Below are 14,066 nucleotides of genomic sequence, written 5' to 3' on the forward strand. Positions count from 1 at the left end.
GGATGTGCATCTCCTCCAAAGCTGACTATCAGACTGTCACATGACAGGTAGATTTATCACTGACATTTTGTGATTTTAAAATGCATTTGTGTTTCACTATGTTAAGAGAATGGTTTAAGGTAGTTTAAAAATAAAATACAAAAGCTGGGCACAGTAGCATGCACCTGTAGTGCTGTTGTTTGGGAGACTGAGGCAGAAGTATTGTTGGAGCTCAGAAGTTCTGGGCAGCCTAAGAAACATAGTGAAACCCTGCCTCTTAAAAAACAAAATGTGCATACACACACACGCACACACACACACACACACACACACACACACACACAAGTGAATTGGGGCCCAGGGCAAAGTGGTAGTGAGATGAAATCAGGACTACTAACTGTGGACTGCAGGTGTAGCTCAGTGGTAGAACATTTGCCTACCAAGTCCCAAAACACAAATTGTGGTAAAATATACTAACATAAAATTGACTACATTAACCTTTTTTGGTTCATTGTTTGTTTATACTTTGGGTTTTTTTGTCTTGCTATGTAGTTCAGGCTGGCCTTGAGCTCACTGTGTAGCCCTGGCTTGCCTTGAACTCATGGCAATCCTTCTTCCTCAACCCCTTAAGTGCTGGAGTTACAGGCATGTGACACCATGCCTGGATCTTAACCATTTTTAAGTATGCAGTCCGGACATCATTAAATAGCACCACGGTCATCTCCCTAGTTTATCATCTTGCAAATTTCAAACTCTTGCACACATAGACTTTTACTGTTCATGGCAAATGAGGTGATTCAGAGAGCTGAGATTTCACTCTCAGCTCAGAAAGAAAAAGATACACACTTTACAGCTTAAAATCTCTACCCTTTTACTATATGACTTTTCTTACAAGTTCGAAGTTTTAACAGGGATGAAGTATATCTTAGTACTAGAGTGCTTTCCTAACATGCATGAATCCCTCGGTTAGTAAATCCTGCAATGATCTAATTCTAGCCCATTGCTTTATATTAGGATTAATATGTTCCATAAAATATTTAATGTATACAGCACAAGTTTTGTAGCCCTGCACTGACATTTCTTTGTCTTCTTTATATATAGCTAGCCTCCAAATATGGACATAATCCAGGTCTCTGGGCCCTTTGCAGGACCCTGGGAAGAAAGAGCCATACCTGTGAGGGAACCAGATGGGGTTGGGCTCTCTCACCCACCCTGGGAATTGTCTGGCTTCAAATCCTTTCACCTTTGCCAGCTCCTCCTCAGGGTGCAGTCAGCTAAACCTATCTTTAGTGTCATGGTCAGTTTCCTTAGGCCCTTCGGATTAGGTGTTGAGGGGAGTTCCGAGCTGCCTGAGGAGTGCAGCAAGCCAGGCCCACAGGGCTAGTGGAAGCTGGGTACACATGAGCTGGAGCAGGGCTGTACTAGATCCTGGAAGCTGGACCAGTTGCTCCTCACATTCCCACCTTCCTCCAGAGAACCAGCAGATTTGGCAAGGCCACTGCAGAATCCATGCTGCAGGGGTGGGGTAAGTCCTCTCACTGGCTGCTGCCTTTAGGCAATGTGGGAGTGGAGATTTCTAGGTCTCCTGCTGTGGAGATTTCTACTTAGGCCAGGGTACTCCTAGACTTCTATGTCTGACACTACCAAACACTGGTAGATAAGCCTGTTTTCTCATATGAAAACAGCAGTCATAATACATGTTTTGCCTGCTTTCCAGGGTTGTCATCATGATAAGGTAATGTCATGAATATGAGCATATGTTTAAAGTCCAAGTAAAATGCAAGGTACTGCTACCATTGAGCCATGAAATTTATGTTCCTACTCATGTTTTGCCAATTATAAATTGGTTCCTAATGATAGTGTTGTCTTCCTTCCTTGTGGCCCTCTGCCAGAGTGTATTAAGACTGGGTAGTCTGGGCCTAGGGTTGGGATGGAGCAGTGAAGTGCTCCAAGTAGGATCCACTGATTTGGCAGGATCAACAGTAATAATGGACACATCTCTCTGTGTATGACAATGAAGACCAGGGCAGCAGCCTTTGCATTCTACCTGGACAGGCTGTTGGGGTGAGCCCTACACCAGCTCTGGGTTATGTAGGATGCCAAGTAGGGAACACCAAGGGGAAGTCCCAAGGGCCCTTGAGATGTCTTTGGAATCATCGGAAACTAAATTTTATTCCTTGGTATTTACTGTTTTATGTGTAAATTTTTATATTATAAATTTAATATCAAAGAACAGATAATTCATAGAGCCGTCATTTTTTTCTGGGTGCGGAGGATTGAACCCAGGGCCTTATGCATGCTAAGCATGTGCTGTACTAGTGAGCTACACCCAGCCCAAACCAATCTTTTCATTGGAACTGGATTGACCAGAGATACTCCTTCCCTAAGCACATGTTCATCAATTCTTTTCTTCACCAATTAGCCTGTTCCGGAGAGGAAACCTGATGTCATGGACAGTGAGGTCTTTAGATTCAGGACAGAATTTGAATTCCTGCTGATCCACTGAAGGCAATGTGGCCTTGGGCATGTAGAACAACTCTTTAGTCATCTGCGAAAAGGGCACACACTCACCTTACAGGCTTGTGTGAAGGTTAGCAGTGATGTACAGAAAGCACAATACAACCAGAGATGATGCCTGATGATCCTATTTTCACTCTCTATCATTGTACCTATTCACTGATTTGTGTCACCAGCAAGTGTCCTAAGGTGCTGTAAAGGCCCCTGCTGGTGCCCCAACCTAGGGGGTACACCTGGCTGACTCCAGTTGCCTCTGCCTTTGATGATTCTTCAGAGGTCTTTCTCAGAATTCCCAGGGGATACATGTCCTCTGGAAGCAGCCTTCACCCGAAAGAATGAAAGGCACAATATTTAAATATTCCTGCTCTGCTCCTTTGGGTGAGATATCTCCGAGGCTCCCAAAAGGACTGAGCTCCAGGCACCCACGGTGGTAATTTCCTTCCGAGTGAAATTTTATTGGCTGTCATTCTTTCCTTGTCTACTTTATTCCTCACCCAGTGTTGTCTCCCAAGAAAACTACTTGCACTTGAATAGTTCTCTCAAGGTCACTTCTGGGCTATTGTTCTCTCTCTGTGCCTCCCTCTTTCCTTCATTTATTTGCTTACTCTTTTCTCAGGCAACCATTCATGCTTTCCAACCTAAAGCAAGGGTCTGATGTGTATCTGTGTTAGTCAACTTTCCATCATTGTGACAAAATACCTGACACGAACAATTTAAAAGGAGGAAAGGATTATGGTTTCAAAGGATTCAGTCCTTGTTACTTGGCTCCATGGCTTTGGCCCTGTGATGTGAGCACACTACGGTGGGGAGCACTTGGTAGAGCAAAGCTGTTCACCTCATGTTGGCCAGGGAGCAAAGAGTGAAGAAATGTCCTCCCGAAGGGGGTCCCAATATTCCCTTTGAAAGTATGCCTCCAGTGACTAACTCCCTTACAGTAGGGAGTTTTGGCTCCTAAAAGTTTCGCCCCTCCCAAAAGTGTCACAGGCTGACTACCTTCAACACATGGACATTGAGGGTGTACTTTTCACACACTGAGGCAAAATGCCCAACACTCACAACTTAAAAAGAGAGTTTTACTTTGGTTTTGTGGATTCAGTCCATGTCAGCTGGTTTCAAGGCAGAAACAGCATGGCAGAACATCATGGCAAGGGAAAGCTGTTTGCCACATGGTGGCCAGGAAGCAGGGGAAAAAAAGAAGACCCTGGGATGAGAATACATCTTTCCAAGGGGCTATCCAATATGACTGACTAGAGGAAGAATTGCATGAGAGTTACTTAGAGAAGATTCACTGAAAACAAAAGTACTCTGAAGTGGGGGAGGGACATACACCCTGACATAGAACATTAATCTAAAAGATGATACATGTAGATCAAGCCAAGTATCTGGATAGTTGAAAAGGGAAAGTATTGGTGCCAAAGCCAATTTGCACCACCCCCACCTTGCTGCTCCAGGGAGCAGCCATCATAAAAGCATTCCAAATAGCCTGAGGGAACGAATGAGCACTGCATAGGCTAGACTCTGGGAACAGACCCTCAATATTCTGGCTTCTTCTCCTTGTCAACCTTCTCCAACTCTTGACTTTGTATATACTAACCCCTTTGTCTCATCACCCACCTCCAAACACTGAGGAATGCTGAATCTCTGTGGAATCCCCCCTAGCACTCACCTCAGACAAGGGATGCCAGCCCACCTCTGGCTCTGGGCAGAGAGAGGAACTTGGGTGTAGAGTCTCTAAGCCAAGTCAAGATAATTTGTCAGATTCTGCCTGCTGGCTGACAGGGGTATTCTTGAGATTGGCTCAGTTCAGGATTTGAATGCAAAGGGAAAGACAGGAAACTGATGAGGCTGTCTGCAATCACATCGGGGGAACTGTGTGGACATTCAGGCTTTATGGCATGCAATCACATGGGAATTGTGAGTATGTTCTCTTGTTGCAATGTTTTATCTGGGTCCCTGCCTGATTTTTTTTTGGGGGGGGTTACTTTTCTTTCCTTTTATTTTTCTCTTTATTTGCTTTAATTTAGTTATTATTTTCTCTCACTCTCTCACCTCCCTATTCCTTTTCTTTAATTCTAGCTTCTGTGGCAATACTATTTTTCTTACTTTTTTATTATTTTTCCCATTTTTAAATGTCTTCTTTTAAAGTTTATTCCCTTACATTCTGCTCTGTCTCAGTCATTCTTCTTTCACATTAACTTTCTGTCCTCTCTATTTCTTTTTTTTTTTTCCCTTTGGCTCTTCCCTGTCTTACCTAGCCTCTTGTCTTCCCTTGCCTCCTCTCCACCTTATAGGAACACAAATAAATAAACAGGTCTTGACAACCTCACATCTTTCCTCAATACCAGATTACACATCCCTCCACATACATCCTGGCCCTCCTCACAAGTATCTTCTTAAAACCCTTATCATTAACCCTTTACTCCAACTATAATAGACCTCCAACAGAACCTGGTGACCTATCTAATTTTCTTACTAAATATTATTTCTTCCATCTACCTCTCCTACTGATTTAACACTTCTCTTTTACCCATCCTTGCATATCTTTCCTTCCATTCTATTTCCACATTGGAGAGTGCTAATTACCACTAATATATGCTAATAGCATATATGCAGTACTCTGAAAAAGGAGATTGAAGAAGACATGAAAATGGAAAGATAGCCCCTATTCCTGAACAGGTAAAACTGATATTGTCAAAATGGTCATCCTCCTAAAAGTGATACATCGATTCAACACAATCTCAATCAAAATACTAACAGCATTCTTCACAGAACTATAGAAAACAATCCTGAAACTCATGTGGACCCAGAAGAGACCCAGAATAGCAAAAGCAATCCTGGGCAACAAGCATAAGCAAGAGGCATCACAATACCTGAATTCAAGTTATACTACAAAGCTACAATAATAAAAGGGGCATGGTATCAGCACAAAAACAGACATGTGGATTGATGGAACAGAATAGAGGATGCAGAAACTTCAGACACATTTAGCTATTTGATCTTTGATAAAAGAAACTTTGGAGGAAAGATAGCCTATTTAGCAAATCGTGCTGGAAAAAATGGCTATCCATATGTAGATGATTGAAGCTGGGCCCATATCTCTTATCATATGGTAAGTTAAAATCAAAATGGATCAAATATCTAAATATTAAAATAGAAACACAACCTACTGGAAGATAAAATAGGTCAAACTCTTCAAGTCACAGGTATTAGCAAGGACTTTCTGAACAGAATTCCAATTGTACAAGAAACAACAGAAAGAATAAACAAATAGTATTATGTCAAATTTTAAAACTTCTCAGCAAAGGAAACAATCAGTAGAATAAAGAGACAACCTACAGAATGGGAAAAAATTGTCCCAGCTATTCCTCAGATAGAAAACTAATATTTAGGACACAAAGAACTCAAAAATAATTAGAGTCTTCAAAATAAAAGACCTAATCAAAAGATGAGCAACTGAAATAGACACTTCTCAGAAGAAGTACAAATGGCCAATTATGTACGAAAAAAAGTACATCTCTGGCCATTAGAGAAATGCAAATTAAAACAACACTGAGATTTCATCTTACACCAGAAAGAATGGCTATCATCAAGAAATCAAATAATAACAAATGTTGGCATGGCTTTTTGTGAAAATACTTTTCTATATTGTTGATAGGAATGTAAACTAGTATGATCATTGTGAAAATCAGTATAGACATTTCTCAAAAAACTAAAAATAGAAATTCCATTTGACCCAGATATTCCCCTTCTAGGTATCTTCCCAAAAGAGCTAAAGACATCACATTATAGTGATACATGCATCCCAATGTTTATAGCAGCACAATTCATAATAGCTAAATCTTGGAAATAGCTAATATATCCATCAAACAAAGAATGGATACAGAAAATTAGGTATTTATACACAATTGAATAGTACTGACCTATAAAGAAAAATAAGTTTGAGACATTTGTAAGAAAATGGATACATTTTGAAAACATAGTACAAACAAAGAGCAAACTAAAAGATTGATAAAAGGAAACAGAGAGATAGACATTTTACAAAGGGGAAGGAGACCAAAAGACCAAGCATGGGGAGAAGGAGGAAGGGGAAAGGGACATAAAAATATTTAAGATGTGTGAGGTATGTATCAACTACCCACAATGAATGTAATCAATATTGTAAACACCAACAAAAAATAATAACAATAATCATGAAAATGGGGAAAGAGGACCTAGAGAAGGAAGGAGGGATGTGGGTGGGGAGGAGAAGGGGAATAAAAAGAATCAAGATATGTTAAGTACATGTACCCACTCCCTAAGGTGAATGTAAATATCAATTACTCCAAACATGTACTAAAAAATACATAAAAAATAAATTAAGCAGGAAAAAAAAAAGAGAATACATCCTTCCAGGTCATGCTGTCAGTGACCTGCTCCTTCCAACTAGGCTCCACCTCTGAACATGAACATGAGACTTCTGGGGGAAATTTTAGATCTAAACCATAAAAGCATCTTGTGATGTGTTGTGAATCTAAGGGTGAATGACAGTCTCTTGCCTTGGGGAATTCATAGCCTGAGAGGCAGTAATATCCAACCTAATATAGTAGTCCCCCACTGTCCTCAGAGAATACCTTCCAAGAACTCCCATGCATGCCTGAAACCTCAGATAATACAGAAGCCTAGAGAAAATGCTTTTTCCTATACATACCTATGATAAAGATTAATTTATAAATTAGGCATGGTAAAAGCTTAACAATAGTAGCTAATAATAAAATAGAAAAATTATAACATACTATAGTAAAGGTTATTTAATACTTGGGAATTATTTCTGGAATTTTCCATTTAATCTTTTTGGACTAGTGTTGACCATGGGAAATGAGACAATGGAAAAGGATAGCTTCTTGCATAGTACAATAGCAGACCTACTATGTGCTAGGAGGGTGAGAGAAAGGAGGCCCACAAAAGTGTGTTTGGTACTTCCTGGGGATGATGGCTCTGTGACCAATCTTGAAGAAGATGATACAGCTATGAAAGAAACCACTTCACAGGGGCTGTTTCCTCGAAGGCTGAGTGGCAGCTCAGGGGCTGGAGGGCTTGTTGTATAAAGATGCTGAGAGCCCTAAACTTCAAAGTCTCTTGTGTGGTCAGTCTTGTGGGGCCAGGCTATGCTCCATCACTCCTGCAGCAGCCATCACACCCATGTCATGTGAGGTGAAATGTGAGGTGGCCTTTGCTCAGGAGCCCCACTTCCTGGAAGTGGAGGGGCAAAAGGAAGAGAGGCTAGGTTCAGGGAGCCTTGAGGTAGGACTGCTGCCACCAAACTGAAGGCCATTTGAAGAAGATGAGGACAGGCCAAGAACACAAGGTGGACACAGTAGAGACAGAGTGACATCAGGAAACTGGGACAGATGTGAGGAAAGGCGTGGGCTGGGTCAGGCCTGCCTGGATGCACATATCAACCTATCTGGCTGGCCCTCACTTTCTGTTTCCCCCACTTCCTAGTGGTTCACTCAGAAGCCTGTAATCCCTCCATAAACAATTTGCAGCACGCATGTACTGAACTCTCACTATGTATGAGGCACTGTTCAGAGAACTCTGCATGGATTGCTCCATATGACATAAGCACTGAGGTTATAACCACTCTATGGGTAAGAAACTAGATAAATTAAAGTTGGCTTACTATGAAAATATGAATTCCCCCAAGCTGCCATAACAAAATACCAAAGAGCTGGTGGCTAAAACAACAGATGCTTGTCTTTTTACAATTCTAGAGGCTGGAAGTCTGCCATAGTTTGGATCTGGAATGTCCTTGCCAAAGCCCATGTGTTTAAGTCTTGATCCCTAGCTCAGTGCTATTGGGAGATGGTGGTACTTTTAAGAGATGGACCTGGTGGGAGGATTTTTGGTCACTGAGATGTGCCCTCGAAAGGGACTAGCTTCTTTCTCTTTCTCTTTTATGTCCCAGACATGAGGATTGTTTGCTTTACCATGTGCTCCTACCATGATGTTCTGCTTTACTATAGGCCCAAAGTGAATGGATCAGCCAACCGTGGATTGAAATTTCCAAAACTATGAACCAGAATTAACCTTTTCTCTATATAAATTGATTATCTCAGGTATTTTATTACAGTGACAGAAAGCTAACTAACACAAAGTCCCTGATCAAGGTATCAAAATGATTGTTTTTGGTGAAGCTTCTCTTCTTTTCAGGCATTTATCTTCTTGCTGTGTCTTCCTCTGGGCACACATGGAGAGTGAGCTCTCTCGTGTCTCTTCCTCCTCTTAAAAGTACTCCAGGTCTGATTGGATCAGGGCCACACATTTGTAGCCTCACTTAACCTTTATTGCCTCCTTATAAGCCAAATAGAATCACATCGAAGGTTAAGGATTCAATAGATATGTTGGACATTATGTACAATTCAATTCATAATATCTCTTAACAGTGTATGAAAATTTATCACACTTTTTTTTCCCTGGTGCTAGGGATCAAGCCTAGGACCTTGTGCATGACAGGCAAGTGCTCTACCACTGATATATACCCCCTAGATCTATACATGTTTTTTGTCTATCATATCTCCAACTTCCTTCTGAAAATTAGTTTTGCCAAAAGCTGTTTATTGCTTAAACTCTATCCAGGCCTTGCTTCCTGAGCCAGTGCTTTGACACTTGGTGTCACCTGTGGGTGAGAGGGAGAGTAGGGCCAAGGCTAGTTTGCGGGACCTGGTACACACTGCTTGCCACTTACCAAGCTCTCAAGAGATGGATCCTTGCCTTGGTGTGACACCCACTTTTTGGAGCTTAGTTCGGTTGGTTACCCCCTTTTCCAGAGTGTCATTTCTTTCCTACTGGAATCAACTGTTAGTTGTCATTTATCATTACACTTTTGCCAGTTTATTTTTCTTGCATTAGATTTAAGAAGAAAATGAAATGTTTCCTGCACTCATAACTCTACTGAAACTAGACAGGCTGCCTCAAAATTTACAAAGCCTTCAGGCAAGAATACCAAAGGGAGTCCACAAACTACATGCTTAAATATGTAAGAATTGTAAATAAAACCAACAAACTGCTAAAGGAAGTTTGCTGTATTCTCTGGCCTTGACAAAGGTGCCTTCATAGCAATCTGGCAGACAAGGTTCAAATGCAGAATTCTTGGACAGCTGGGAGCTCTGGGAGGCCCTATAGACAGCTAGCACATCCCCCAAATTGTTAGTGATTGAAATTGTTGATCTTGCACACATCCTAGAAACGGAACTTGGAGCCACTGGGAAATCTGAGGCTTGGATAGCTGTCTGGAACTTGGGGTAGAAAGTCTAAGACAGGGCTGCAGGCTCCCTGTGAGCATGACACCTGTTTTCATGGGGAGGCTGAAAGAGGGCCAGAGAGGGCCCGTGGAAGCACAGGGGTCTGGGGAGGTGTAGGCAGTACTAACACCAGGTACACATCAAAAAGGCTGCACACTCAGAAAAATGGAATTAGGCAAGCACATGTACATGTTGCCTTACCTGGTAAATATCTGTGTTTGACATGCAGAGTTATCTTTTGTTGAAATAATGCAATGGAATGTCTTCCTAAGTTTTGTGAAAAGAACTTTTGAGTCAAACAGGGAAAACTGAAGAGGACTGGGAATTGACAGTTTCCTTAGATGTGATGATACAGCATTATGGCCATGTTTAAAAAGCATACCTTATCAATTAGATTAATATACTCAAGTATTTAAGGGTGAAATATTTCTGCTTAGAATATTTAAAATTACTCCAGGAAAATAAAAAAGGGGTATACCTGGGGTAACGAGCTGAGATTTTTTAAAGGGGGGCTGCAGAACACGGACCATTCCAAAAGCTGGCGCTCCAGTGATGGGCCTCCTGCGGCCCGGTCCCCGCCCCCTAGCGCCCCGCCCAGCCCCGCGGCCCCGCCCCCAAAGTTTCGACGGGGTGTAGCCCAGAGGTTGGGGCTCAGAGGCTCCGCCGAGGGGCGGGGCTGCACCCGGCCTAGGCGGGGCTCGATGGAGGCCGCGCAGTCCTTCCCCCTTCCTTCAAGCCGCAGAGCGCTCCCCTAGCCGCCAGCGAGCGTTTTGCGGCTTGTTTTTCTATACCGCCCTCCCGAAAGAGCACTGGGTAAGCGCAGCCCTAAGCCAGGCTGGGTGCTTCGGGTAGAAGAGAGAGAAATTGGGGGGGGGGGGGGGGGGCGGGCGCTCCAGGAGCGGAAGGTCCGCGGAAGGTGAGTGCACCAAAGGGAGGATCACAGGGGTGTGGATGGGTGGGCTCAAAGGATAGTCGGAGCGCGGGAGGTGCCCCAGAGCAGGGGTATAGGCCGGAGGCGAACCGGAAATGAAGTAAACCGGAGGGGGCCCAGTGAGTCCCCTGCGGGGGCGGCACACCTGGGGGTCGGAGGTGGATTCCTAGGGGAGACCAGGGGCAGAAGGGTAGGGGGAGGTTCTGCTCCTTAGGAACCCTTGGCTTCCCACACGCAGATGTCAGAATTGCCTGTCTCCATCCTCTTCCTACAGTCCTTTTCAAAGCCAGAGCACTCAGGCCTGTATTACTGATAGATGTAGTGCGTTGCCTCCTTTGCAGTCTCCCATAGCTCCCCAGCACCCGGGAACATTCGCTGCCTTAATAGAGGACCTTGCTAGTCCCCTCCACTCGCCCGGCAAACTGCCCTGCAGTGTCTCACACGTGCCATGATCCAGAAGAGCCTGTGAGGCTGTGTCTTCAAAATCTCACCCTTTTAAGAAGTATTTTAAACCTTTGTTCTCAAACTGCTTCCCCTGACCTCATTTAGAAATGCAGGTTATTCAGCCTTCCTTCTACAAGAACTTTGTAGATGGGCCTTGCCATGATTGTCTGTAACTGGCCTCTAGGTGATTCTGATGCTGGCGCGTTGATGAGAGCATTGAGGAGTCTGAACTGGGGGTTGAAACAAGCCAGATGACCAGTGATGAAAATACAAGCGTGCTCCTTTTTTTGAGGGGGACACAGTTCAAGTACCCCAATGGATGCCTGAAGCCATGGATAGTACCCAACCCAATATGTACTGTTTGCTATACATTCACACGTATGATAAACTTTAATTTATAAACTAGACACAAGAAAAGATTAACAACTACTAATAAAATAGAATAGTTTTAACCAGGTGCTGTAATAAAATTGTCAGTATCACTACTCTTGCTCTTGGGACCATAAGTAAAATAAGAGTAACTGGAACATAAGCACTGTCATACCATGACAATTGTTGAGATGCTGGATGGTGAATGATTTTATCTCCTGGCTCAGAACTTAAAATATCTGAATTGTTTCTGGAATTTCTCACTTAATGTTTTTGGTGCAATTGATCGAAGGTAATTAAAACCTTGGAAAGTGAAACTGGATAAGGGAGGACTGCTGTACTCCATTTAATTGTCACAACCCTCTACAAGAGGTGACATTATTCCCACTTGGCAGATGAGACAGTAGAGGCAAAGGAAGCTTAACTTTTCTTGGGTCACATATTTAGAAGCACTGAGACTCTAACCCCTAGGTCTAGCTCTAGTATATTCCCACTAGAGTAGCAGTCCCCTTGCTGGGTGCGGTGGCACATACCTAGAATCCCAGCACTCTGGGAGGCTGAGGCAGGAGGATCACAAGTTTGAGCCCACCTTGGGTGACTTATCAAGACCCTGTCTCAAAAATAAAAAAAGTTTAAAAATGGCTGGAGATGTAGCTTTGTGCAAAAGCCCTGGGTTCAATCCCTAGTGGTACTGCAAAAACAAAACAAGTAACATTTGAGCACATTCTCTTTGCAGAACACTGCAGCATTCCCCATAAAGTGGAGGGGTAGCTACAGTGTCCCAGAGCAAGTGAGAATGAGATGTTTGCACTGGAATGGCCGTGACCTGGGAGGCTTCCCTTGCTGTCCCAGAGTTACTCTAGCCAGATCTTTCTCTGGGCACTTGGATCCATGCATATGGAGTGAGGGTGATGAGGCCTGAAGAGTCACTATCAAGTTCCCGTTGGCAGAGGCAGACCTGGGGTTGAGTCTCTCTTTCTCTGTCATGAGGCCCTCTGAAGGCAAGAGGTGTTTACAGCTGGTTGTACTTTGCTTGTCTCTAGTCCCAGCTCATTTTTTCTCCTGCTGAGCTTCTTTTCCTCCTTGTAGTTTCTCTGTGGTTTTTCTGTTCTCTGCAGGTTTGTATGTTTTTTATTTTTTTATTTTTTTGGCATCCCCATCCTTTGTCTCATCTATTGGTTCCAAATTTTCATAGATTTGCTTGGGTTCACATTTTGTTCAGAGGTTTTGTCCCATAGGGTAGTTAAATTTTGATGTACTTATGAACCCTCCACCACCACCCCTGCCTCTCTTCTGGTCTTTGTTTTTTATTTTTTCATTTTATTTTTTTCCCCTGCCCTAAACCTGAGGAATTTTAAAGGTTAGAATTCTTGATTTAGGATCAAAACCCTTTCCCACTGTTCACTCATTGGCTGCTCAGGATGTCCAGGCCCTGTCCTGCCGGCAGAGGGAGCCTGGGAAAAGCAGATCCCCTCTCTTTGTTGTCCATAGGATTTGAAAGTCTGGGCACCTGCACAAAGGCCTTCCCTGTCCAGAACTCTGTGTGACACTTGACTCAGTATGGTAATGTATTTGCTGCACAGGCAACATTTTAAAAATATATTTGAGGGCCGACTTTTTAAAAAACAATTACATTATTTTTATTTACACAGCTAATAAAACTTACACATTTTTCAAATTTCCCAGACATTTATAACTAGTTGCTCTTTTCTTTTACTGTAAACGATACTTTATTTTTCCCAGATGTTTAAGCATTCAATGTGTGTATGTAAAACTCTTCCAAATATTTAATTAGAACCATAAATCTAATATACCTGATTCCTATAATGTTTTCAATATACACACAGTAATTATAGTGATTGCACTATAAATTAGTTCACTTACACTAAAACTGGTTAGAAAAACTCAAATGTCACAGATCGGAAAGCATATTTGGTTGGCCCTCTGTATCTGTGAGTTTCTCATTCATAGATTCAAGCAACCTCAGATAATGAAATATATTGTATCTATATTGAGCATGTACAGACCTCTTATCATTAACTGAACAATACAATATAATGCTATACATAACATTGACATTATTAGGCATTGCAATTAATCCAGAGATGATCTCAGGCAGTGGTGGTGAAACTATGACACATGTGTTATTGTATTTTTCTTTTAAGACAAAATATATTAATGTATGAGTTTTTTCTAAACTAAAACCTCATTATTCAGATTTAATTACAGTGTTGGCATTCTGTGTTAAATAAGTGAATTTGGGGTTGCAATTTGGGTACTGATCTCTAAAAGTTCGCCATCACTGCTCTAAAGCATAAGGGAGGATGTGCACAGATTCTCAGCAAATCCTACACTATTTTAGATAAGAAATTGAACAGCTGAGGACTTTGGTATTCACAAGGTATCCTGGAACTAAAGTGTCACAGATCTGCAGGGATGATTGTATTCCTTGTCTTTATGACTCTTAGTCCATGTCAGCGTTATTTTTCTCAATTTTGCTACTACTTTTGCACCTTTTTAGAGTTTTAGGAATCTCACCAAATTTT

General features: G+C 42.3%; 1 protein-coding gene and 1 long non-coding RNA gene across 12 annotated transcripts in view; one reads left to right on the top strand and one right to left on the bottom strand.

The window, feature by feature from the left end:
• Nucleotides 1-14,066, bottom strand: part of LOC147826347 (uncharacterized) — a 122,700-nt gene that overhangs the window by 64,886 nt on the left and 43,748 nt on the right. The gene's annotated exons all lie outside the window — the stretch shown is intronic.
• Slc41a3 (solute carrier family 41 member 3) overlaps nucleotides 10,405-14,066 on the top strand; it is a 54,414-nt gene continuing 50,752 nt past the window's right edge. For 2 of the 11 annotated variants that reach the window (XM_004854167.4, XM_087181330.1), the window contains exon 1: nucleotides 10,405-10,589. The gene's annotated coding sequence lies outside the window, so the exon portion shown is untranslated. Of the gene's footprint in view, nucleotides 10,693-14,066 lie in introns of all 11 variants that reach the window. The other 9 variants (XM_004854165.4, XM_087181328.1, XM_004854160.4 and 6 more) reach the window with 7 other exon arrangements.

This window comes from Heterocephalus glaber, unplaced genomic scaffold (genome assembly GCF_053883595.1).
Source record: "Heterocephalus glaber isolate CG9 unplaced genomic scaffold, H.glaber_assembly_v1.0 deba00001472, whole genome shotgun sequence".
In the NCBI taxonomy this organism is placed as follows: Eukaryota; Metazoa; Chordata; class Mammalia; order Rodentia; family Bathyergidae; genus Heterocephalus; species Heterocephalus glaber.